Below are 22,968 nucleotides of genomic sequence, written 5' to 3'. Positions count from 1 at the left end.
GATCACCTATCAGCAAACTGAATCTTCCATACAGACAAATTTTCTGGACAACTCAGGATCTGTCTCTTCGGCAGTGCCCCTGTGGGAGGCACATAAAGCTACGGTGTGAGGCCACATTATACAGCTGGCTGCAGCATGGAAGCTGGAGCATCGCCTTTCAGAGCTTTACTCTCTTCTGGCCTCTGCGGTTGCTTGTTGGAAGTCACACCCATCCACAGCCTATAAACGAACGCGAGATGCCCTGGCTGTAGAACTGGACTTCTTCGGGCCTTACGCTGGACCAAACATAAGTTTTACACCTGTACTAATAAGCCAAGTTCGATGTTGGCTAGGAAACTCAACTCTGTGGGGAAACCCTATAAGCCGGTCCAGTTACGGCTCCCTACGGGGGATTGTACCTCCAATCACCAGCAGATCATCTCTCGCTTCAAGGACTTCCTTTCACATCTGTACACCAAACCAGATCCCTTTTCTGTAGCTCAGGCGGAAGCGTTCTTTCAGGATCTACGGCTCCTTGGATTGTCCGAAGCGGCGCAGGTAGCCCTTAATGCAGGTGTATCTGTATCAGAAGTACTTCAAGCTATCAAATCCTTACGGTCCTCTGCGGCCCCAGGTCCAGACGGATTTTCAGGCCTCTATTACAAGACATTTGCAGCCCTGTTGGCGCCCTTTTTGGCTAGTCACTTCAATGAATACGCCAGAGCTCTTTGCCCTCTCTGGGTGCGCTCAGAGCTCATATCTCAATGATCCCTAAGACTATGGAAGAGGTGCAGGAACCACAAGCCTTTCAGCCCATTTTGCTTCTTAATGAGGGTTTGAAGATATTGGGCAAGATTCTTAGTCTTCGGATCAACAAATATTTGCGTAGCCTGGTCCATAGGGACCAAGTGGGTTTCGTCCCTGGGAGGCAGGTGGGCGACAATGTTCGTAAAGTGGTTCACCTTATACACCTTTTGCAACAGCGGAAAATTCCAGGATTCTTATTGTCTTTGGACATATATAAAGCTTTTGATTCCTTATCCTGGGAATACCTGTGGTTCGTGTTGTCCCGCTGGGGCTTTGGGGATTATATCCTTTCTTGGATTCAGGTCTTGTATTCTTCCTTTTTGGCTTCGGTTAAGTATGCAGGGTATTTCTCGGATCTCTTTCCTATTTGGCAAGGGACGAAACAGGGATGTCCCCTGTCTCTGGAGCTCATTGGCCATGGCGCTTCGGGCTGATTGTAAAATATCAGGGGTCCCTTATGCGGGTCAGAAATTTAAGTTGAATCTTTTTTGCGGACAATGCCCTCTTGACTCTCACTAATCCATTGATGACGCTCCCAAACTTGCAACAGGTTCTTGCACGTTTCTCCTTGATTTCAGGTCTCCATAAAAATTTAGATAAGACTGTTGCTCTCAATATCACCTCGGTCTTGGATTTGGTTTCACTCGTACAGTCCCACTTTCCCTACAAATGGGCTTCCTCTTCGCTTGAATACTTGTGCATTCATCTGACCCCCACCTATGTTTGTTTGCTGCAAACTATTTTCCATTGCTTCGCTCCAAGTCCTCTCTTATGCACTCTTGGCAATTCCCGCTCCTGTCTTGGTTAGAACAGGTTAATTTGGTGAAAATGACTATCCTGACGAAATTGCTATATTATTTTCGCACCCTCCCAGTGTGGGTTCCCTCTTATTTCCTCTGGCTGATTTAGGCGAGGATTATGAGAGTTATTTGGGCTGACAGGCACCCCGGAGTCTCCATAAATACGCTTATTGTTCATAGGCTGCAGGGGGGTCTAGGGGTGCCAGATTGCCCCACAGTCTATGTTGCACACTTCCTCTAATGTTCCCCTCTGGGTTCTTTTGGAACTACCTAATTGCGCCCCTATTGCGACATCGACACTTCTATGATTTCCCCTGCTCTACGCCCGACAACATTCGTCCTATTTTGATCCTATTCTGGTGGCTTGATGTCACCCTTTCTACCCCTGCTCCCAATTACTAATAATCCTCTCTTCCCACCAGGTTTAGACCAACCTGGGGCATTCTCTTGGTGGGTGGTGAATGTTTTTTTGCAGGTGCAACATTTCTTGACTTCTCTGTCTTTTCCCACCTGGAATTCTCTTCGGGAATCATGGGATGTTCCCCAGGCGGAATTTTTTCTTTATCTTCAATTGCGGCATTGGCTGACCTCACTGCGTGGCATTTTCACCTTCCCATATCAGAAATCTGCCTTTGAACAGGTTTACCAACAGAGCCCTGGCACCCTGGGTCTTGTTTCCCTACACTATGCATCATTGAATGGATGCTCGACGTGTACTTCTCTATCAAATGTCGCTCAATTGGAGCACGATTTGGGGGCGGTCGTGGATTCAGAGGACTGGATTAAGGCCTGATTGTTTATAGCTAAATGTTCATTCAACACAAACACGCTGGAGGCAGCATACAAAGTACTGTTCCGTTGGTATTGGGTCCAGACTCGTATAGCCCAGATGAACTCTACCTATTGTGATTGCTGCTTTCGGGGTTGTGGCCATCCTGGAGATGTGTTACATATATGGTGGTCATGCCCAAGACTGATTCAGTTTTGGTGTTGTGTATTTGGCCTTCTTTACACATTGTTTCATCGTTCCATATGCCGGGAAGCCCGGTATGCTTTGCTTCATTGCCCCATACCGGTCCTGTTAGCTCACCAGCAGAAGTTGGCCTCCTACTTGTTTTTGTTGGCAGCTAGAACAATTGCTCAAGCCTGGAAGAGTACGTTTGTCCCTCTTCAGGGGGTGCAGGACCGTATGACCACTCTGATGCCTAAAAAACAGATGTTGAGTATCTGTAATGACTCTTAAGGCAAATTTTAGAAAATCTGGGAGCTGTGGTTGACATATGCTTTTCCCACGCTCCCCCCTGGCTAGTCTGGGTTTAGGTTGTTGACCGGAATTGGAGTTCCTGGATCCCTACTGTTGGTCTTATCTTCTTCTTCTTTCCTTACTCTTTTTCCTTTTTGTCTTTGTCTGATTTTTGTGAGGCAGTAGATATCAGCCTTTGCTTTGCTTCAATGTTGGTGTTATAACACTGTACTTTTTGTATTTTCTGTGCCATTCATAGCCTCTACGTGGGCGTGCCTTTTGCTTCAGTCTTTCTTTGTCTAAAATGTTTAAAATAATAAAAACTATTGAAATACAAAAGGGTAAATATTTAATCCCCTCTATTATTCTGTTTATCTATTCAATATAGAAAGTGAATGTATCTTTATGTTACTATTTAAGTATACAGTGGATATAAAAAGTCTACACACCCGTTAAAATGTCATGTTTCTGTGATGTAAAAAAATCAGACAAAGATAAATAATTTCAGAATTTTTTCCACCTTTGATGTGACCTATAAACTGTACAACTCAATTGAAAAACAAACTGAAATCTTTTAGGGGGGAGAAGTAAACATAAAAAACTAAAATAATGTGGTTGCATAAATGTGCACACCCTCTTATAACTGGGGATGTAGCTGTGTTCAGAATTAAGCAATCACATGCAAAATCATATTAAATAGGAGTCAGTACACACTTGCCATCATTTAAAGTGCCTCTAATTAACCCCAAATAACGTTCAGCATTTCTAGTAGGTCTTTCCTGACATTTTCTTAGTCGCATCGTACAGCAAAAGCCATGGTCCACAGAGAGCTTCCAAAGCATCAGAGGGATCTCATTGTTAAAAGGTATCAGTCAGGAGAAGGGTATAAAAGAGATTTTAGGGCATTAGATATAGCATGTAACACAGTGAAGACAGTCATCATCAAGTGGAGAAAATATGTGACAGTGACATTACCAAGAATTGGACTTCCCTCCAAAATTGATGAAAAGATGAAAAGAAAACTGGTCTGGGAGGCTGCCAAGAGGCCTACAGCAACATTAAAGGAGCTGCAGGAATATCTGGCAAGTACTGGCTGTGTGGTACATGTGACAACAGTCTCCTGTATTCTTCATATGTCTGGGCTATGGGGTAGAGTGGCAAGACGGAAGCCTTTTCTTACTAAGCAAAACATCGAAGCCCAGCTAAATTTTGCAAAAACACATCTGAAGTCTCCCAAAAGCATGTAGGAAAATATATGGTGGTCTGATGAAACCAAGATTGAACTTTTTGGCCATATTTCCAAAAGATATGTTTGGCGAAAAAACAACACTGCACATCACCAAAAGAACACCATACCCACAGTGAAGCATGGTGGTGGCAGCATCATGCTCTGCGGCTGTTTTTCTTCACCTATAACTGGGGCCTTAGTCAAGGTAGAGGGAATTATGAACAGTTCCAAATAACAGTCAATATTGGCAGAAAACCTTCAGGCGTCTGCTAGAAAGCTGAATATGAAGAGGAACTTCATCTTTCAGCATGACAACAACTCAAATCATACATCCAAATCAACAAAGGAATGGCTTCACCAGAAGAAGATTAAAGTTTTGGAATGGCCCAGCCAGAGCCCAGACCTGAATCCGATCGAAAATCTGTGGAGTGATCTGAAGAGGGCTGTGCACAGGAGATGCCCTCACAATCTGACAGATTTGAAGTGTGTTTGCAAGGAAGAGTGGGCAAATATTGCCAAGTGAAGATGTGCCATGCTGATAGACTCATATCCAAAATGACTGAGTGCATCAAAAGGTGCTTCAGCAAAGTATTAGTTTAAGGGTGTGCACACGTATGCAACCATATTCTTTGAGTTTTTTTTTTACTTCTCTCCACCTAAAAGATTTACGTTTGTTGCTCAACTGAGTTGTACAGTTTATAGGTTTAAAGGTGGAAAACGTTCTGAAATGATTTATCTTTGTCTCATTTTTTTACATCACAGAAACCTGACATTTTAACAGGGGACTGTAGACTTTTTATATCCACTCTATATCCACTTTAGGATCAGACGTAAGCCGATTGATTTACTGCTGATTCACTGAAACTCAGGAAAATGCTTTTTTTTTAATATGTAAGTACAGATTTGCCTGGCCTGTGCAGTAAATCAAGCATTATGAAATTTGTGATTCTTTATGGGTTGGACAAACTTGCATACAATTATTGAAGCAGATTTTATATGTGCAATCCAAGGTGTATGATGATAGATTAGCCCAATTTGTGAACCGATTTGCTCATATTTATTTAAAAGATATAGACACAATTTTATATAGGATATTCCCAGCTATATTTTTGTCTTAGAAACATTTCTACTGCATAGAGGTGAACAATCACTGTTCATTATTTCTGTTAGTAAAAGGTCTGTGATCTCTGAAGGATCAATAATGAACCACTATGCATCGGCTTTTATGATTTTAGATTCTTTTAGAACATAACCCTTGCATTTAACCCTTGTAGTGCTAATGGAGCTCCACTTCAAAGGAGATTTTTGTTTTCTTCGGAGCTCAGCTTTAAATAGACACAAGTATTGTCCCATAACCATAGCAGCCAATCAATCATAATGCATGCTTCCGTTTCTACCTTCACAGATCAAATGCTGTAGGATTGAACAGTTCTCTAAACAAAACTCTTTACCATACTTTAGAAAACCCTTGAAAATGCTTCAGACTAAAGAACCCTTAAGAAAGGAAAGTACTGCTCAATGTGAGGCTGCTCAGGTTATTTCTTAAAGGAAATAAATTTAGTTTTAAATAAAAAAACTGGACTTTTTCACTCTACTAATTATTAGGGCTTAATGTTCCATATTTTGTTCTTTGTATTTATTGCACATACATGAGAAATATTCAGCTACAGTTGTGCTCAAAAGTTTGCATACCCTGACAGAAATCAGAAAATTTTGGCCTTGATATTGAAAATATGACTGATCATGCCAAAAAACTGACACGCCTCACAGCTTCTGGCACTCTGCAATGAGACCAAATAGAGCATTATGGTCACAACCATAAGTGGGTCAACAAGGCCTATATCGACTATACCATCCCCGCTGTGAAGCATGGTGGTGGCGCACTGATGTTTTGGGGGTCTGTGAGCCCTAAAGGGAATCTGGTGAAAATTGATGGCAAGGTGAATGCCACATGTTATCAGAAAATACTGGCAAATAATGTGCATTTTTCTGCACGAAGCTACACATGGGACGCTCTTGGACTTTCCAGCATAAAAGTGACGCTAAGCACAAGGCCAAGTTGACCCTCTAGTGGTTACAGCAGAAAAGGTTAAGGTCCTGGAATGGCCATTACAGTCTCCTGACTCTGGGGAGATCTCAGACGTTCAGTTCATGCAAGATGACCAAAGACTTTGCATTGACCTGGAGACATTTTGCCAAGATGAATGGGCAGCTCTAACACCTGCAAGAATTTGGGGCCTCGTAGACAACTATTACAAAAGACTGCACGCTGTCATTAATGCTAAAGGGGGCAATACACGGTATGAAGACCTAAGAGAATACAGACTTTTGAGTAGGGGGTGTGACGATCGCAGCGTCAGACCCCAGCCCTTCTCACCAAACTCGTGACCGAATGACTAGCCAATCTAAAACTGCGCTCTCATGTGCGTAACAATGCCACACCCAGCTGCACCCTGCACAAAAATTTTCCAGCTAATGGACCACAACCTGTGTGCCGGCAGCCTGGGAGTGATTGTTACTGGGTCAGGTTAATTATGCAATTAACCCTTCACACTGCCACCACCTCCTTTTTGTACAGAGAAAGAGGAAACTTGGCAATATCAGCAATACCACTATGATGGTTGAATAATCGTCTGTATACCACTGTCACCGCAGGCAGGTTATACAGAGGGTTAAACACACACACAGTAGCGCTCTTCAGAGGCAGGGGTTCTTAGTTTGCATTAAAGAGCTTTAGAAACAGTTCAACACTTTCAGAAAGTAAGATTTATTACTAAAAGGTCAAAAGGGTGCAATAAAAATATTTACAGAAAAAGATGTAGCCAATATATATATATATATATATATATATATATAAATATACAGAGATCAATAACACAGCAAAGAGATAACAGAAAGGAACTTATATAGATAAAGTACTTGCCAAAAGCCTTGGGGTAAGCAGTTTTCAAGTTCAGAGCAAAAGGGCCATCTCCCAGAGTTGGTTACGATGTTACAAGGGAGAATCTTCAACTTAGCTCAACTCAGCTTAGCTTACCTTCAAGCATCACAGCCCTTATCTAGGAACTCAGCAGGGTGTCTCCCTGAAGCAGAGAACCAATCGCCTCATTTCGGCGGGTGTGGCAGGTGGAGACCCAAGCTATGACCAAAAACCCCTCCTGGCTTATATTATGGTTCATAACTTACTCTGGATACATATAACATTCTATCCACGAGTAGATTAATACGCAGAATCCTCTGCTGAACGTCTACATATGAAATATGAGATACCTGCTGGGATGGCTAAGGAGATATTATTTTCTGCTCTCCTGTTGATCTCACCTAGGCAGGGGCGGACTGACCATTTGGAAACTTGGGCACTGCCCGAGGGCCCGGGGTCAGTAGGGGGCCCCATGAGATGCCCCTGGTGCCTTTTTCATAGGCTTTTTTGAGTTTGGGCAAGGACACAGGGGTCCCATGATCCCCTATTGCCCGGGGGCCCCATGAGTTGTCAGTCCACCCCTGCACCTAGGGGATGTAATATACCAAACAATTTGTGTTAAAGTGAGCCGTCCGAATATGTGTTCCATGTTTATGTAATTATGTCCTATTTGAAGATATAAAATTATATGGAAAAGTGAGTTTTTAAATGTACGTCTGTTTTTACGACTACCTGGAATGTCTTTGAGGCTCCATGAGGGCTTGGTTTATGTTTTTACGATCCCTTCTCCAGCAAGAGTCTCGCAGACATAGGGGCACCAGCTAGTGAGGTTTATAGCCATGACGCCCTCCCAATGAGTTTGCTGCCTGTGATCTCTGTTATCAAACAGACCACATGTCACTCAACAGAGAGGGAGGGGGGATATTGGAGGAATCTGATTTGGGAGAGAGAGGTACAAGATGGAGGGGTTTGGAGCAAAATGGATGACCGCGTCCCTCTCTGTGTGCATGATTGCTACAGGGGGCATTTCAGTTGTTTAATTGTTGCTACGTTTTGTTTTATGATTGTGCCACTCTGTTATGACCTACAGTTGAATATAAATCCCATAGGAAATAAAAGAAATGTGTTTTACCTGATCACCAATCAAATTGGCACATGCTGTATAATACCAATTCTTCGTGGGCAAGCAAAATTTTGAGCACAACTGTACCTTTTAAAAGTGTGTATTATTTCTTAAAGTGGTTGCAAAGTCAGTTTTTTCCCCTTAATGCAGTCTCTGCATTAAGGTAAAAAAAAAAAACCCTTCAAATAGCAGCCCCTCCCCCACACTCTTAAACACTTACCTGAGTCATCTATTGAGCCAGCATTGTGCCGTGTGCTGCTCCTCTCTTTCTGCATTCACAGGAGTCTCTGAGAGCAGTGAGAACTCCTGCTGTTGTCAATCAAATCAAGTGAGCAAGGAGCAGGGGGCGTTTTTATGGATGCACACAGCCTGGCCCCGAAGTACGCACACAAGAATCCCCCCTCAGCAGCCAATTTGATGATAGAGCACTTGGAGGAAGAAGGAGCAGAGAGCACAGGCTGCTCTGTGCAACACCATTGCACAGAGCTGGTAAGTATAACATGTTTATTATTTTAAATAAAAAAATATGCCTATACAACCTCTTTAAGACTGCATCACAGTAAAGGAATGGGGTTGGTTGCCTTCAGCCAAGCCTGTGCCCAGATTGTTAAAAGGGAAATTTTAGGCATGGCAATTTTTACAAAGTTACACTAGTTTAGCTTGGGAAGATGTCAAGGACCCATCAATATTTCAGAGCATTGGACAGGAGAGCTCTAGCTGCTGAAAGCAAGGAATAATGTAGGTATTTGTACTTATTCCTTTGCCTCCCACACAAATGAGCATTTAACCCATGCGGTGAGGGGCACTACATAGGTAAATGTAAAGCAGAATTCCATGTATGGCAATGTTTACATAGTTACATTGGTCTATCTTTGATCTATGTAAGTATGTATGTGCCATACCCCCATGGGAACTGAAAATACCTTGCAGAGCTCTACGGTGGATGGGCCCTTGTAATCTGCCCGTACAATGTGATGACATAGAAACACAGAAAAGTGACATCAGAAAAAGACTCTGTGATGAAAACCATCAGAACTCATTGCTTTACTAAGTTTTAAGTAAGTCGGTTTATCTGCTACTTCTGCCTCTAGAAACTCTGAAAATTAACCATTACCAATAGAACCAATTTGTTACTCCAACTTGTTTTTGTTAGACTGAAACAGAAGAAAATTGTTAAAATGGTTTGCAACATTCAGGTCTCTCACAGCACAAGTATCATACCCAGTTTTCATTTTTGAGATCATGACTCTCTTCTGGTTAGGCTTCTAGGTACATTTAGTTTTTTGCTCCATTGTAGTGAGTTGGTGCAGTGATTGACTGTGTTAGTCTGGTTAGGATTTCCTGAGCTAAGAGTTGGATTACTTACCTGCCTCTGAAAGAAGTTTTCAGAGTATAGTGCACGGAGATTCAAATAAGTTGAATATTTATCATGCCCTAGCCAATCCCTGGAAGGAGGTATTCAGAAGGTGGCAGGGAAGTTGATCAATGACAGGGAAGCTGGGAACAGAGGGTTCTTTCCTTCAAGGGAGGATTCCAAGTCTCCTGGGGGGCTGTTGTCCCTTGGAGATAGCCAGATAGACAAAAAGCTGCAATCTGTGGGACACTCTCAGTAAAGATTTTGTTGGGGACTGATAGCTGTGCAAGTGCAATAAGGGAACTAAGTTCCAGAAGTGGCTTTGTGGACTGCTGCTGTAGGGTCATTCCCTGCTACCTCCAGAAACGTTTCTGGTTGGACTATTTACTGTTAGAGAAAACCCCTTTCAATGCTTCCAACATATCTCTGTCCATTTACCATTATCATTGAAAATGAAAGTAAACAAAATCCGAAATTTTGTGTTGCCCCCCAAAAAACTATTTCTAATGGGGCACTGGTTCTGGTAACCTGGAGGTACCCAAGGGATTCCCTTAATTTGCAGGGATTTCCTCTCACTTTCTGTTTGGTTTTGGGGCAGGAAGTGAAGAGAAATCTCTGAAATGGAACACAGATGGTGAAAAATCTGGGTTATAACCCTCCCTTGGTCTATCCAAAATGAAAAAAAAATGTGCCTATAGTTCTACTTTAATGTTCAGCATGTTAAAGTAACGTATAATTAAACCTTTATTTTCATCTAAGTTATCTAATCATTCAACAGATTATCATGATCCTCAGAGAGCTGCAACTGACCAGGCAGAGAAGTGAAGAGGCTTTGAGGGAGAAGTCACATGAGAGAAGGAAGCCTACAGGAGCGAGTAAGGTATTTGTTTTTATTCTATTTCCCCCTAGCCAGATGGGCATTTTACCCAAACAGTCCAAAGGGGACCCCACTGCATGGGTACATTTAACTAACATAGCATTAAAATGTACTGTATGTAACGTCAAATTTTTTTTTGTTTTACAATTCACAAAGTTTTGGATCCAGTAGGAAATGGGGCAAAGTTTAAGACCTCTGCCATGTTTTTAGGAGATATCCTTCGTTTTCTGTCCCAGAAATACAGCAGCAAGTAAGGAGATCTCTCTAAAGCAAGGATATATCTCTTCTTAGAGAAGTTCCCAAAGAAAACTCTTGCAAGCACAGGGAGAGAATGCAAACTCCAGGCAGGTAGTGCTGTTTTTGGGATTTGAACCAAAGACTCTATTATAATATTTTTTAATCCAAGTACATACCTGTAAAGAAGAGGGTACATACTTGTCTTTCCTACAGCCCATCCCACTCAACGCTGCTCTACAGAACTAGTCACCTAAAGACCACTAAGAAACCACCACTTCCAGGAGTATTGATCTCTCTGGTCCCCCACAGCCCTCACTAGTTCCTCCCTCTGACCCCATGTTACCAATATGTCCTGCAGTGACATGAGGTCAGAGGGAGAACCCAGTGAAAACTACAAGGGAACAAGATCTGTCATTGCTGAAAGTGGAGGTTGCAACAGACTTTAGAGGACCAGTTCTCTGCAATGGAGCAGCTGTGAGGCTTGTACGGTAAGTATATACACTTGTCATTACAGGTATGTGCATGGATTTAGAGATGAATTCCAGGTATGGTATATTTTTAAATAGTTCAACTTGGACCAGTTTAACTATGTATAAACCATACCAGGTTGATTCCCCTGGAAGCTGGAAATCACTGCTACTCCAGTGATCTCCAGTTGCTTCCAGGTCCTTTGCCATAAGGCTGGCATGATGCATTGTGAACACAGGAGGTTATCCGCTCAGCACCTGTGCCATTTGGAGGATGTTTTCCATTTTTTGAATAAATACAAAGCTTTTTCTGACTGAATGAGGTGGAGAGGCAGATCAGTGATGTCACTCTCTCCACCTTGTGTAATCAGAAAACACTTTGTATTCATTCAAAAAATGCAAAAAAATTCAAAATGCATCAGGCCAGCCTCTCAGCACAGAATCCAGAAACAAGTGGAGTAGTGGTATCTACTTCAGTGATTTCCAGCTTCCAGGGACATTGGCCAGGTATGGCATATACATAGTTACTTTAGTCCAAGCTGGACCAAAGCAACTACTTATAAAATATCCATAACTGGAATTCTTTAAAAATGTTGTAATGTGACAAGATCTCTTTAAGGCATGTGTGGGAGATGTTACACTCATCACCATGCTACTGTTGCCTGCTGTGCATCCAGTTTTCTTGGTTTCATAGTACAATAAGAATATAGGGCCATTTATGTACTTTGTATACAGATATTTCAGACTTGTCATCCCTCATCAGTGTTAGTTGTATTTTGGAACATTTTTCCATTGACCTGGTGCTTCCATTGCTATAAACATAGTAGGAAGTAATGTGAATAAAATGACTGTTAAATTAATACTGTTTTCATTTACAGGAATGGTGGGGGACATTATACAGAGAAGGTTGTGTTGGTTGTGTTGACTCCCACAGAGAAGGTTTATTTGTGTCTTGCTGTAAATACACTGAGTTGCATTACTGGAAGCTAACACATATAATGAAATGACTTTATGTGGATCTGTTTACAACGTCGGGAATCAGGATCAGGAAGAGAACAAGGGCGAGAATACCTCTCCAACCGCACCAAAAAATCTGCTGTTGTTTACTATGGGGAAAGACACAGCTATAATTAATACAGTATGTATGTTGTGTTATTGCTGTGGGTAACAGTTTTGGTTGGAGTTTTGCTTCCGTAAAAACATAGAAAATGGATGTCTTGGCCATAACAACCAGTCAAATGTTTTCATTTTTCTAACTAGCACTAGGAAAGTGGCAGCTGGATCTAACTGGTATCTTTGAGCAAACTTTTCTTTCCTGAAGTTTACACACTGGAGTTCCTTTGAGATAAGAGTTGGGTATCATACAGAACAAAGAAGTAGTCTGCAATATAATCTAAACTTTGATGGTCTGAAAGTGAACCTGTACTCAGAGTCTGATTTCTACATACCTAACATCGGCTATAGCAGAGGAGGTACAGTTGCAAGAAAAAGTATGTGAACCCCTTGGGATTACGTGGAGGTTTGCATGAATTGGGCATAAAATGTGCTCTGAACGTCATCTAAGTCACAACAATAGAAGAACACAGTCTGCTGAACATAATACTACACAAACATTAGATGTTGCCATGATTTAATTGCACATAACATGTAAACATTCACAGTGCAGGGAGGAAAAAGTATGTGAACCTTTGGACTTAATAACTGGTTGACCCTCCTTTGGTAGCAATAACCTCAACCAAACGTTTCCTGTAGTTGCAGATCAGACCTGCACAACGATCTGGAGTCATTTTGGACCACTCCTCTTCACAAAACTGTTTCAGTGTAGCAATATTCTTGGGATGTCTGGTGTGAATCGCTCTCTTAAGGTCATGCCACAGCATTTCAATCGGGTTGAGGTCAGGACTCTGACTGGGCCACTCCAGAAGGCGTATTCTGTGCTGTTGCAGCCATTGTTTTGTTGAATTACTTGTATGCTTTGGGTCATTGTCCTGTTGCATCACCCATCCTCTGCGGAGCTTCAGTTGGCGGACAGATGGTCGTACGTTTTCCTGCAAAATGTCTTGATAAACTCTGGAATTCATTTTCCCATCAATGACAACAATCCGTCCGGGCCCTGAGGCAGCAAAGCAGCCCCAAACCATGATGCTCCCTCCGCCATGTTTTACAGTGGGGATGAGGTTTTGATGTTGGTGTGCTGTGCCTTTTTTTCTCCACACATAGTGTTGTGTGTTCTTCCCAAACAACTCAATCTTGGTTTCATCTGTCCACAGTATATTTTGCCAGTAGTGCTGTGGAACATCCAGGTGCTCTTTTGCAAACTTCAAACGTGCTGCAATATTCTTTTTGGACAGCAATGGCTTCCTCCGTGGTGTCCTCCCATGTACTCCATTCTTGTTTAATGTTTTCCTTATTGTAGATGTGTCAACAAAAATGTTAGCATGTGCCAGAGATTTCTGTAGCTCTTTAGCTGACACTCTGGGATTCTTCTTTACCTCATGCAGCATTCTGCGCTGTGCTCTTGCAGTCATTTTTACAGGACGACCGCGCCTAGGGAGAGTAGCAACAGTGCTAAACTTTCTCCATTTGTAGACAGTCTGTCTTACCATGGACACATGAACATCAAGACTTTTGGAGATACTTTTGTAACCCTTTCCAGCTTCATGCAAGTCAACAATTCTTGATCGTAGGTCTTCTGAGAGCTCTTTTCTGCGAGGCATGGTTCACATCAGACAGTGCTTCTTGAAACCAGTAAACCCAAAACAGGTGTGTGTTTTTTAAGGGCAGGACAGCTGTCAGCAACACATCCAATATCATCACACTGATTGGAGTCAAGGTTGGCTCACTCCTGGCTCCAATTAGCTCTGGGAGAAGTCATTAAGCTAGGGCCTCACATACTTTTTCCTCCCTGCACTGTGAATGTTTACATGTTATGTGCAATAAACCATGGCAACATCTAATGTTTGTGTAGTATTATGTTCAGCAGACTGTGTTCTTCTATTGTTGTGACTTAGATGACGTTCAGAGCACATTTTATGCCCAATTCATGCAAAACTCCACGTAATCCCAAGGGGTTCACATACTTTTTCTTGCAACTGTAGGCTGCTGGGGTCAGGCACAGGCTATTATACATCTGTAGCCCCCATTAGGTTAAGGATGCTAGGTAAATTTAGTGTGGCTTGCTCTGTAGCCAGAGGAGCTGTGATCTGGTTTGGTCTGCTCTGGTTCCACAGCCTGGGCCAGGCCCAGACTGGCCATAGGGTTCACAAGGCATTTGTCTGGTGAGCTGAAGCTGCCTGGATAGGAGGGGCAGTGGGATGACATATTTCCCTCCTGCCACCACTGAATGCCCAGTTCTCCTCCTCTCGCTCCTGGGGGAGGGTGGGGTTGGATGGATCGGTTCCTCTATATGCTGCCCCGTCACCCCTCCTATCCTTGTTCTTTCTACTGTCCCCGGGCCCCTGTCCTCTCTCCTGGTCCCCCTGTGCTCTCTGTGGGCCCCTGTGTTCTCTCTCCTGTTTTAGATTTCCTGGAGTTGGGCTTTGCCTACAAGTGCATAAAGCCGGTTTCCCATGGTTGCTCTTTTAGACAATTTGTACAACTTTGCACAGTGCCCCTTCAACTCCCCCCCATAGTGGCTATGCAAATACTAACTTTCTGGAAGCTATTCCAAGTGACAGACCGGAAGGAGAAGGAGGATTTGGATGACCAATTATGGTGCAACTTAAATTACTTGCCTACTGGGCACTTATACCCCCTTCCTGCCCAGGCCAATTTTCAGCTTTCAGCACTGTCACACTTTGAATGACAATTGTGCGGTCATGCAACACTGTACCCATATGAAATTTTTATAATTTTTTTCACATAAATAGAGCTTTCTTTTGGTGGTATTTACTTGCCTCTGGGTGTTTTATTTTTCTTTGTTTCTATTATAAAATTTTGCAAACAGGTAATTCTTCTCCTTCTCTGATGTGCTTTGATGAGGCTACACTGATAGGCAGCACTGATGGGCACTGATAGGCACTGAAAAGCGGCACTGATGGCCACTGATAGGCACTGAAAAGCGGCACTGATAGGCAGCAGTGATGGGCACTGATAGGTGGCACTGATGAGGTGGCACTGATAGGCGGCACTGATGTGGTGGCACAGATAGGCAGCACTGATAGGCGGCACTGATGAGTTGGCACTGATGAGGCGGCATTGATGATGATGCACTGATATGCAACAATGATGGGCACTGATAGGCGGCACTGATGGGCACTGACAGGCAGCACTGATGGGTGGCATGGATTGGCGGCACTGCTGGGCACTGACTGGTGGCACTGCTGGGTGGCACTGATGGGCAGCACTGATGGGTGGCACTAATGGGTGGCACTGATGGGCAAAGGTGAATGGCACTACTAGGCACTGATGAGCACAGGTGAGTGGCACTGCTGGGCACAGGTGGGCGGCACTGCTGGGCACAGATGGGCGGCACTGGTAGGTGGCACTACTAGGCACTGATGAGCACAGGTGAGTGGCACTGCTGGGCACAGGTGGGCGGCACTGCTGGGCACAGATGGGTGGCACTGGTAGGTGGCACTGCTGGGCACTGATCATCAGGGCACTGATCATCAGGGCACTGATGATCGGTGCCGATCCGTCCTCTGAAAATTGCCGGTTTTCGGCAGTAAATTCCTCACGCTGTGACAGGGTGAGGAAAGTGCAGCCAATAACCGGCAACTGCATTTACTGGTGACCTGCTGTGTCATTGGACACGGCTGAACACGTGGTAAAAGGCCGCTGTGATTGGCCTTTTACCACATCATGTGATCAGCTGTGTCTGTAGGTCACAGCGATCATGGAGATCACCGGGTGCGCGCCTCCTGGGGATGCGCAGGAGGGCGCGTTCTGGGAGGACGTCATATGACGCCCTCCCAGAACTGGCTGGCCGCGGTGAAACCGTCATTCCGCTATTTGCGGTCGACAAGTGGTTAATGCTGAAAATAGAAGATTCTGCAAAATTGTAGAATAAAGTAGTAGATTGTTTTTTAGCTCAATAACCTTTGGTTTTGGGCTTTGAGCATCCATAACAAGTTTTTAGAAAGTGTATATTTTAGTGTCTTTGACCCCTAACCCCTAGCATACCATGGCTCTAATACTCTCACCCAACCTCAAACCCTAACTTCTAAAATCAACTGTTAACATTTAATGTGCCCCCTAACTCTTCAGGTGAATCTGTAGCTCTGAATGGAGATCAGTAAAGGTCACTATGTGCAGCTAAGGATGGGAGTGAAGCAAACCTGTTGCTTTGCCCTGGACTTACAAAGGACATGTTTCCTTTAATCCTAGCCTAAGTTGGAAACGTAATACTTAAGGAAAAGGATACCTTAACAAAAACAAAAATTGTATTTCTCCCGCCCCCCTCCCCATGTAATGGAGATGAAGAGAGGAAGTTGTGCAGAAAAGTATATTGATGTGGAAGTTCCAAGAAGATAGCACAAGTCTGTATACACGAATGCACCCTCCTGGGGACATTTACAGAGAACTACACAGAGGATTCTGGTACACACTGCTGATACCTGACAGCATCTGAGAGAGGAGGTAGCTGGAAGGCAGACCGCAACAAGGCACCTGGATGAGAAAGAGCTCCTGTCCAACACACAAGTGACGGACCCTATTCTGTCCTCCTCCACTGGAACCATCTCTATGCTGATGACACACAAATCTATCTTTCTACTCCTCACCTCACCCCTTCAGTCTCCTCTCACATTACTAACCTACTAAGTGACATATCGGCATGGATGTCACTCCACTTCCTTAAGCTCAATCTTTTCAAAAAATGAGCTCATACTATTCCCCCCAGCCCGTGCCCCCTCCCTGACTTCTCCATCAAGACCAATAATACAACCATCAGTCCCTCCCCTCATGCCACGGTACTAAATGTAATCCTAGACTCCCATCTATCCTTTCAGCCCCAAATCCAATCACTGTCCAAATCTTGTAGGCTTCACCTCCGCAACATCTCCAAGATACGGCCGTTCTTAACCTCGGAAACTACTAAGCAACTTATTCACTCCCTGGTTATCTCTCGCCTTGACTATTGTAACTCCCTCCTCATTGGCCTACCTCATCGCAGGCTATCCCCTCTTAAGTCTATCATGAATGCTGCTTCCAGACTCATCCACTTTACCAACCGTTCCATATCTTCCACCCCTCTCTGCCAATCCCTCTACTGGCTTCCCATTGCCCAACAGATAAAATTCAAAACATTAACAATAACATATAAAGCCATTTATATCTCTGCCCCCAATTACATCACCAATCTTGTCTCCAAATATCACCCAAACCATCCTCTTCTCCTCGCATGACCTCCTGCTCTCTAGCTCCCTTGTCTCCTCCTCCCATGCTCATCTCTAGGACTTCTCCAGAGCCTCCCCCATCCTCTGGAACTCTCTACCCCAATCTATCAGACTATCGCCTACTCTGCCCACATTTAGGCGATCTCTGAAAACCTCTCTCTTCAGGGAAGCCTGCCTTCAGCTAACAATGGAATCTTCTATTCCTCCTACCAGTCCAACCCCCGCAGTTATTACCTTTTGTACCACCAGCCCCTTAAATTGTAAGCTCCAAGGAGCAGGAGACTCCTAACCCTCTTGTATTGAATTGTATTGTTGCTGTATTGTCTCCCTTTATATTGTAAAGCTCTGAGCAAACTGTTGACGCTATATAAATCCTGTATAATAATAATAATAATAATAATATGCTCTATCATCATTTTTTTAAAGAGTAGGAAAGGTCTGTGCTTTAAACAGCACCATGGAATTAAATATAAACACAGGATGATATATTTTTTGTGTATGTATTTTTGTGTTAATTTAGTGCACAGTGTAAAAACATATCTCTACTTCACTATGAACATATCTCTCCTTCACTTTTTAAAGCCCTGCTCTGAAAAGTCTGAAAGTTCTCCCATGTAGTGGGGCTGTGCCTGCACTGCAAGGGTTAAAATATATTGTAGACCTTCACCTTATAAAACAACCCCTTCAGTTTAAATTAGAAATGAAAGACAAAACGTGTGTATAGATATAAAAAAAAAATAATTTTTTCCTGTTTTATAAGTGATCACATACCCTCTAAGCTTCTTATGCAGCTGAGAACAGAGAGCTAGGGAAGGAGAAACAGCAGGACACTGAATTTACCAGTGAATGGTTGTGCAGGGAGGCTGTAAACGGAAGTCTCATCATTGGAGGAGATCAGGCTCAGTTCCCAGCATAGCTAGGGAACTGACCACGGGGTATTTTCTTGTTTAGTGTGGTCATTTTTAAATAGGAAAGCAGATGGACTGGCAGGAACACCAAGGGTTTCACACAAAATAAGCAATACAAATACACCGAACTTCCCAGTAAATGGTTGTGCAGGGAGGCTGTAAACGGAAGTCTCATCATTGGAGGAGAGCAGGCTCAGTTCCCAGCATAGCTAGGGAACTGACCACGGGTATTTTCTTGTTTAGTGTGGTCAGTTTTAAATAGGAAAGCAGATGGACTGGCAGGAACACCAAGGGTTTCACACAAAAGAAGCAATACAAAGAGAGCAGGATACTTTTGCATAATATGAAGTGCTGGGTTTACATACTCTTTAACTGCTCGTTTATTCTAGGACAGAGTAAAAGCACCTTTACTTACCCGATTTTCTGCTCCCTCGGAAAATGGCGCTCCTCTATGTTCCGGTGATGAACTGTCCCTCAGTGTCATCGGTTCCAATGCATCAATCTTGATGACATCAGCACCTTAGACTGCTGGTGCATGGGGGAAAAGACACTGCAGGGACTGGTCTAGCAGCAGGAAGGAACACAGGATCGGGAAAGTCTATGCCCCCTAGACCTAAACAAATAGTTAACCCTTGCAGTGCAGGCACAGCCCAACTACAGGGATAATTTCCATGTTTCCCAGAGTTGGATTTTAACCATATAAACACATACATGAACATGTATTACAAGTGCATTAAAACTCAAGTAAGCACATGTAAACTCTCATACTGATCTGAAAGGGCCTTTCATATCAGGGAGTGCATCTGGCCATGAACACTTGCCTTTTGAAGAACACTTTCTAAGGTGGATATGTAAATCAGCATGTAATGTAAAACTATTAACCAGATTTCACTTCAATGAAACTCTTTTTAAAGAAAAGTTTGAGGCTTATCACCCAAGTTCAAGTAGCCAAAAAGGAACGTCTTCCTAATCTATACTGTCCTCACAGCATACAGCGAAAAGTCACAGTGTCAACAGGCAGGTCTGTGAAACCATGTTGGGAATTAAAACCAGCTTGGAAAAAATGACCCCATAAACCACAAACTAAGCAACTGGATAACAAAACATCGATGTAGCCTTTCTGCGCACGCTGAAAGAAGTTTCACCAAAATAGTGCAGCGTCTAGTCGTCTTTTTGTTCATCGTATTTTGATTCTGCCCTATGGAAGGTCAATGACTCTTTGAAAAATAAGGAAAACATGGATTGAAGCCCAGCGCACATCCTGCTGATAAGGCAGTTCTCTGAAGCATGGACGTTGCTGAAACATTGATAGGAGCTTTCACAGAGGTCTGCAGTCTTTTATCCCCCATTTGCTGCTACGTTTCAATATCAAACTGGGTCCCAGAGTCAGCAGACCAGAAGATATTTGGAAATTTGCAGCTCTGTTTAGTCATCAATCTTACAAAATATCAGAGATCCTGTCATAAAAAATGTGTTAAATGTTTTAACTTTTTTGAAGTAGTTCAGAACAGGTCCTCTTGGTAGGTGTTCAGTTTTTGGACCCAGAGACAAGTTGCAGATTAGGAAAGCTGGAGTATGCTTAGAACTCTTGTCTTCATCCTGCTTCCAGGCCATCAAGTTGTTACTGTAGCTGAAAAAAAAAAACATTTCATGACTTTGTAAGGAGTTTATAAGTTCTGTTCATGCAAAATACATTTTTTGATCCTTTCAAATGTCCAGAGCTGTCCTAGTTCTCTCTGTGAACTACAGAACACTTTCCCTTTTGTTATGAAAATTAGGAGAGAAAAAGGCTTTCTGTAATTCAAATGGACTTTCTAGCCTACAGTCACTTTGCTAGGATAGGAAGTGTGTTAATGTAAAAAAAAAAGAAAGGCACATATTTTTGTTCATAAATTTATAAATGCTTTAAAGTAGTGCTAAACGCTCAACATAAAAAGAATGCATTCTATTAATACAATCAATTATTCCCCATCCCTTTTTTAACTGCTCATCAACACTGGCTCCAAGAGTCACAGAGCCAATACCAAATATGCAGTATCAGAAGGGGAGTCCTTAGTCCATGCAGTTTGCAGTCGAACATACGAACCTAACGAAAAATCAACTGCTAACTTCGAACATAATGCAAGTCTATGGGACTCGAACTTGTAAATTCAAAAGTGCCCATCTTGAAAGCTTATATAAATTATTGGCCATAAAAGGGGTATGGAGAATGAATCAGTGAATAAAAAAATGTAAAAAAGTACCATTTTTAAAGGGGCACTAATTTTTAATTGCTCAAAGAAAAAATATTTTTATTAAAAAAAAAAAAAAACAACAACAACAAAAGGTTCTCTCCCCCCAATCCTTACCAGACACTTTAGGTCTGGTAGGAAGGTTAGGAGGGACCCCACAGTCATTTTTTTAAAGTGCGTGGTGTTCCCCCTAAAAGCCATATCAGGCCCTTGATCTGAGCACAGGCCTGGCAGGCCAGGAAAGGGGGGACAAACGAGTGCCACCCCAACCTAGACCATAGCAGGCCTCAACATGGGCGGGTGCTTTGGGGTAGGGGGCCCCTCTCCAAAGCACCTTGACCCCATGTTGATGGGGAAAAGGGCCTCACAACCCTGGGCAGATCTCGCCCCCTCCCCCCCCCCCCCACTTTTGAATGAGTAGGGGGTACACAGGATTTACCCCCCTTCCTGACCAGGCCATTTTTTGTGATACGGCGCTGCATTACTTTAACTGACAATTGCCCGGTCATGCAACACTGTGCATAAATTAAATTTATGTCCTTTTCCCCACATATAGAGCTTTTTTTCGATGGTATTTGATCCCCTGTGTGTTTTTATTTTTTGTGCTATAAACAAAAAAAGACCGACAGTTTTGAACCAAAAACATTACTTTTGACTTTTTGCTATAAAACATATCCAATAAAAAAATGTTAAAAATCAAATTTCGTCATAAATGTAGGCCAAAATGTATTCTGCTACATTTCTTTGCTAAAATAAAATCCCAGTACGTGTAAATTAATTGGTTTACGTGAAAGTTATAGCATCTACAAATAGCGGTATATATACTGGAATTTGTATTTTTATTTTTTTGTAGTAGTAATGTCGACGATCAGCGACTTATAGCGGACTGCAGGTCTGCGGAGGGCATTCTGATATTGGGTGGGATCTAACTGCCACTGACATCCCAATGACACTAATACAGAGATCAGTGCTAATAAAAAGCACTGACACTGTACTAATGACACTAGACAGGAAGGGGTTAACATATGGGGTAATCAAAGGGTTAACTGTGTGCTGTGTGTGTTTTACTAGGGAAACATGCTGCTGTGTATTTCTCTGCTATGCAGAGAAATACACAGTAGCATGTTCTTACTGGCAGGAGAGAGACCTGTGTTGTTTATACACAGGTCTCTCCCCTGTCAGTGTTACGCAGGGAATCTCCAGCCAGGACCCGGTGATTGACATCTGTAGCCTCCAATGGTGGTGCAGGTAGGGTGTCAAGCGTGCTCACGTTCCCTCTACCCGGAAATGCAAATCACGTGATTTTGCGCAGCCCTGTAGCAGTAGTTCTACTATAGGGCAGCAGGGAAGCTGTTAAAAAGCCAAAAAAGTGGTTCCATTGTTGTAATCCATTGTCAATTACGGCTTTCAGCACTGTCATGGCATTGACAACTTGCAGAAATAAACCCGACGTCCGCCAACCCATTCACACCCGCCACTATCTGGCATTTGCCGATCAAATGTAAACAATTGAGCGGAGCACCTGTCAGTTTTGGTTCAAAACTGACAGGTACATTGCTTTGGCCAATCACAGTGCATTGTGAGAGTGCAGTGCATTGTGGGGAGTGGCTGGCAAACAGCCCACTGAACGCCCTTACCATTTGCGTATTCGTTGAAACACGAACAGATGATGTTTGAGTCAAACCTAAGTAACATCGAGCCCAACACTAGTGCTCATATACAAAGATGGCTCCCTGGGACCCTGTAAGCCACCTGAAGGATGTTGGTAGAGGGGAAATAAAGGAACCACAGACTTTTAGAGCCCACTCTTGGCCAATTCGAAAACTCTCCCTTGCAGTGGTGAAGGAAAGCAGATTACATAATCCATGGCCTGCCTTAGTAAGTCTTCTTTTCTATGCACCCTAGACCTAGCAGTGACATCTTGCAGTGCAGGTGCAGCCCCACTGCAAGGGAGAAATTTCAAATTTGGTTTGGGTTGAATTGAGCTTTAATGTGTATTTCTGCGTTCACAGCCTAACCGGAATAACACTTTATATTTCTTACATGCCCCCATTCACATAGCATAATTTAAAAAATAAATGAAGAATTGCAGCTTCCCTTTTTCAGATGCTCTATTCCGGACCCTCCAGCGAGGGACAAGCATACTATTTTGTCTTTGTTTATGAAGGGGACTATGCATTGTGTTTGCCATACTCAACCCTGTTGTACAGTGCAGACAAATCATTTATTATCAATTGTAACTAGATTTGAACACTGTCTGTCCTAACAAAGAGTTGGAGGCAGGGGCGGACTGACCATTTGGAAACTCGGGCACTGCCCGAGGGCCCGGGGTCAGTAGGGGGCCCCATGAGATGTCCCTGATACCTTTTTCATAGGCTTTTTTGAGTTTGGGCAAGGACACAGGGGCCCCATGATCCCCTATTGCCCAGGGGCCCCATGAGTTGTCAGTCCACCCC

The sequence above is a fragment of the Staurois parvus genome, unplaced genomic scaffold (genome assembly GCF_062004578.1).
Source record: "Staurois parvus isolate SC_StPar_1 unplaced genomic scaffold, SC_StPar_1.0 ptg000440l, whole genome shotgun sequence".
NCBI classification, from domain to species: Eukaryota; Metazoa; Chordata; class Amphibia; order Anura; family Ranidae; genus Staurois; species Staurois parvus.
Note: the sequence above shows the minus strand (reverse complement) of the source record.